The 4,921-nt window shown below is 40.8% G+C and overlaps 1 non-coding gene across 1 annotated transcript; it reads left to right on the top strand.

Moving 5' to 3' along the window:
* Positions 1–2,980: 2,980 nt before the first annotated feature.
* On the top strand, positions 2,981–4,885 carry LOC149474856 (small subunit ribosomal RNA). Its single transcript, XR_016318216.1, has one exon. It is a non-coding gene; the product is annotated as a small subunit ribosomal RNA (ribosomal RNA).
* Positions 4,886–4,921: the final 36 nt, after the last annotated feature.

Below are 4,921 nucleotides of genomic sequence, written 5' to 3'. Positions count from 1 at the left end.
TATATATATATTAGCTGTTTCGTTTCTCTTTTCTAATACTAACATAGTTTTTTAAGGCCAATTTACTAACAAATATATGGATTTAAATTATTAATCTGAAACAAATAAATAAAATAAGTAAAATAAATAAATAAAAAAATCCAAAAGTGCACGCCTCATAATTTTTTTTTAATAAATATTTATTAATTATTATTTTTGTTTATTTAATAACAATTAAACCACATCGAATCAGACCCTGAAAAATGAAAGGGTTCTATTCCTGAGCATACTCAAGCGTAAGAGAAAAAAAAAGACTCGATTAGTAAAGTATTTCGGTCGCTATCGTGTTAACAAGAAAAAGGATCCGCACATACAGACACACGGACGTCCAAGACAGAACTTTTTTAAACTGTTTTTTAACTAGTTTAAATAACAAAAATGACATCAAAAATATCATGAACGTTAAAAATAGTGTTTTTTCTTAATATGTGTGTGTATGTAATATCTTACAAGTGCAATGTATGATACATAAAGACATTTTAAGTTTGAAAAATCAGATGTTTTGCGCGAAGTGACAGTAGTACCCACCTCAACGCTTCGCATAGGAGGCGTGCAATAAATAAACACAAACCTAACTAATAAATCGTCACACAGAAACCAAACTATTAGTACATTGAGGTACCTATTTTTGTTGTTGAACAGCCGAATTTTTTCGATTTTGAAAAATTTCGAATTTTCCGAGAAAAGAGAGACGAAACAGCTAATATTACGATTATAAATTTCGTGGCCAGAAATAATTTAGTTTTAAAAAGCTAACCTAACCTAACCTAACCTAACCTAACCTAACCTAACCTAACCTAACCTAACCTTACCTAACCTAACCTAACCTAACCTAACCTAAACACAAACCTAACTATTAAATCGTCACACATAAACCTAACTATTATTACATTGAGGTTCAAATTTATGTCTATCAAAAATTAACGCCCTCTTTTGTCGTCGTCGTTGTTGTTGTTGTTGTTGTTGTTGTTGTTGTTGTTGAATTGCCGAATTTTTTCGAATTTTAAAATTTTCGAATTTTCTGAGAAAAGAGAAACGAAACAGCTAATATTATGATTATAAATTTCGTGGCCAGATATAATTTAGTTTTAAAAAGCTAACCTAACCTAACCTAACCTAACCTAAACACAAACCTAACTATTGTTACATTGAGGTTCAAAAATTTATGTCTATCAAAAATTAACGCCCTCTTTTGTTGTTGTTGTTTTGAATAGCCGAATTATATCGAATTTTAAATTTTCGAATTTTCTGAGAAAAGAGAAACGAAGCAGCTAATATTATGATTATAAATTTCGTGGCCAGAAATAATTTATGTAGTTTTAAAAGGCTAACCCAACCTAACATAACCTAACCTAACCTAACTTAACCTAACCTAACCTAAACACAAACCTAACTATTAAATCGTCACACAGAAACCTAACTATTATTACATTGAGGTTCAAATTTATGTCTATCAAAAATGAACGCCCTCTTTTGTTGTTGTTGTTGTTGTTGAATAGCCGAATTTTTTCGAATTTTAAAATTTTCGAATTTTCTGAGAAAAGAGAAACGAAATGTAGCTAATATTATGATTATAAATTTCGTGGCCAGAAATAATTTAGTTTTAAAAAGCTAACCTAACCTAACCTAACCTACACACAAACCTAACTATTATTACATTGAGGTTCAAATTTATGTCTATCAAAAATTAACGCCCTCTTTTGTCGTTGTTGTTGTTGTTGTTGTTGTTTATAATTTATTTAATATGGACCACGAAATTTATAATCATGAATTATTTTTGACGACTGCCCGCCGTAACTGCACGCGTACAAAGTTTTTTGACTTGACCTTGAAAACACGAGGCGTTAGTCGCGCGCGGCGTATGTATGTATGTATGTATGTATGTATGTACATATGCCGTGCGTGATACGTGAAAAATTAAACAAGCAGAAACACCATTGCCGGGATGCGAGACAATCGGTGCGCGAGGCTAGCGAAGACGGGGGGCGATGCGCGTGCGCAGCGAGAGATTGTGTACGTATGTGTATGTATCATTATTTCGTCGCTGTTGTACCGCGTCGCCCGTGTGTGCTCTGCGCTCTCCTCGTTGCCGCAGTTCGCGTGTCGGTGTGGCGTTGATGTGGGGTTGGGGTTGGTGTTTGGTGGTGAGTCTGACAGAATTGTAGAGTAGTGTTAGTTCTATAAAATAATAAAAGACCAAAGATGATATTATAAAAGCGTGTGTTGTGCAAACGGCGCGATACAGTTTTTAATCTTTAGTATTTTATGGAACAACAAAAACTCTTCAAATCAGAAGATCAGTGTTCAGTAGTGTGGTAGTAGTAGTAGTAGAAGAAGTAGTAGTAGCTGTAGTAACATTGCGTCTGCCGACGGTTTGATAGATTGTCAGTTTCGTAGATTGTATTTTATATGTGTAGTGTAATAAATATTACGCATCTTGATACACTCTCGGAGCGCAGACCGTGAAAAATATACTACGACTATTGAACGGCAGTATGAAAATTTTTAATGCTCACATCGCACACGTTTGTGATGTACCAATGGGCTTTTATCAGATGTTTATACGTGTGTGTGTGAAACACACGTATATTCCAAAACTTGGTCGCGATTTTCGATCCTTCCACTCTCCGTGCGTAGATTGATCGTTTGCGTCATAAAAGTTGACCGATATTAAAATTTTTCCTTCGCTTGATGCGAATGGGAATTGTTGAGGGGTGTCTCGTTAAGATGATACTTTCAACGGTTAAACTGACTGTGTTCAGATTTATCCACGTGTGCGCGCCCGTGTGTGTGTGTGTGAATAGTGTGCGTGTGACGGTCGCCGCCGTCACATATCATGTTATTTAAACACGCCTCGCGCACATATAATTATATAGAGAAGCAAACGTCGCGGCGGCATCGTCGTGTTACGTTTGAGGCTCTAGCGGAAGCTTTAGTTAGCTCCCTGGTTGATCCTGCCAGTAGTTATATGCTTGTCTCAAAGATTAAGCCATGCATGTCTCAGTGCAAGCCGTATTAAGGCGATACCGCGAATGGCTCAATATATCAGTTTTGGTTCCTTAGATCTTACTCAGTTACTTGGATAACTGTGGTAATTCTAGAGCTAATACATGCAATCAGAACTCTGACCAGTGATGGAATGAGTGCTTTTATTAGATCAAAACCAATCGACGGAGGGCCTGGCGTCTGAAGTCGTTAATTTTGATGAATCTGGATAACTTTTGCCGATCGCATGGTCCAGTACCGGCGACGCATCTTTCAAATGTCTGCCTTATCAACTTTCGATGGTAGTTTCTGCGACTACCATGGTTGTCACGGGTAACGGGGAATCAGGGTTCGATTCCGGAGAGGGAGCCTGAGAAACGGCTACCACATCCAAGGAAGGCAGCAGGCGCGCAAATTACCCACTCCCGGCACGGGGAGGTAGTGACGAAAAATAACGATACGGGACTCTTACGAGGCCTCGTAATCGGAATGAGTACACTTTAAATATTTTAACGAGGAACAATTGGAGGGCAAGTCTGGTGCCAGCAGCCGCGGTAATTCCAGCTCCAATAGCGTATACTAAAATTGTTGCGGTTAAAAAGCTCGTAGTTGCATTTGTGCGCCGCGCTGTCGGTGCACCGCATCCGCGGTGATACTGACACGTTTGCGGAGCATATCGTCGGTGAGCCGGTCGTTAAAAGCCGGTTCAATATCAAAATCCTATCGCGGTGCTCTTCAGTGAGTGTCGAGGTGGGCCGACAATTTTACTTTGAACAAATTAGAGTGCTCAAAGCGGGCTCAAAATGCCGCTTGAATATTTCGTGCATGGAATAATAGAATATGATCTCGGTTCTATTTTGTTGGTTTTCAGAACTCCGAGGTAATGATTAATAGGGATAACTGGGGGCATTCGTATTGCGACGTTAGAGGTGAAATTCTTGGATCGTCGCAAGACGAACATCAGCGAAAGCATTTGCCAAAGGTGTTTTCATCAATCAAGAACGAAAGTTAGAGGTTCGAAGGCGATTAGATACCGCCCTAGTTCTAACCGTAAATATGTCATCTAGCGATCCGCCGACGTTACTACAATGGCTCGGCGGGCAGCTTCCGGGAAACCAAAGATTTTGGACTCCGGGGGGAGTATGGTTGCAAAGCTGAAACTTAAAGGAATTGACGGAAGGGCACCACCAGGAGTGGAGCCTGCGGCTTAATTTGACTCAACACGGGAAATCTCACCAGGCCCGGACACCGGAAGGATTGACAGATTAATAGCTCTTTCTTGATTCGGTGGGTGGTGGTGCATGGCCGTTCTTAGTTGGTGGAGCGATTTGTCTGGTTAATTCCGGTAACGAACGAGACTCTAGCCTGCTAAATAGGCGTCGTCATTTAGGTGTGCGCGGCTCTCGGGTCGCGCAACTCACTGGCGGCGTATTAAAATTCTTCTTAGAGGGACCGGCGGCTTTGAGCCGCACGAGATTGAGCAATAACAGGTCTGTGATGCCCTTAGATGTCCTGGGCCGCACGCGCGCTACACTGAAGGAATCAACATGTTCTCCCTGGCCTAGAGGCCCGGGCAACCCGTTGAAACTCCTTCGTGCTGGGGATTGGGGTTTGCAATTATCCCCCATAAACGAGGAATTCCTAGTAAGCGCGAGTCATAAGCTCGCGTTGATTACGTCCCTGCCCTTTGTACACACCGCCCGTCGCTACTACCGATTGAATGATTTAGTGAGGTCTTCGGACCGACACGCGGTGGCTTCACGGCCGTCGGCGTTGCTGGGAAGTTGACCAAACTTGATCATTTAGAGGAAGTAAAAGTCGTAACAAGGTTTCCGTAGGGGAACCTGCGGAAGGATCATTAACGTAACGACGCACTGCGCACTCTCGCACTACTCGC

The sequence above is a fragment of the Colias philodice genome, unplaced genomic scaffold (assembly GCF_061535455.1).
Source record: "Colias philodice isolate Cphi_HAF_F1 unplaced genomic scaffold, ilColPhil1 Martin Lab GWU primary ptg000018l_1:1-1108441, whole genome shotgun sequence".
Lineage (NCBI taxonomy): Eukaryota > Metazoa > Arthropoda > Insecta > Lepidoptera > Pieridae > Colias > Colias philodice.
This window is presented reverse-complemented; position numbering and strand designations above follow the sequence as displayed.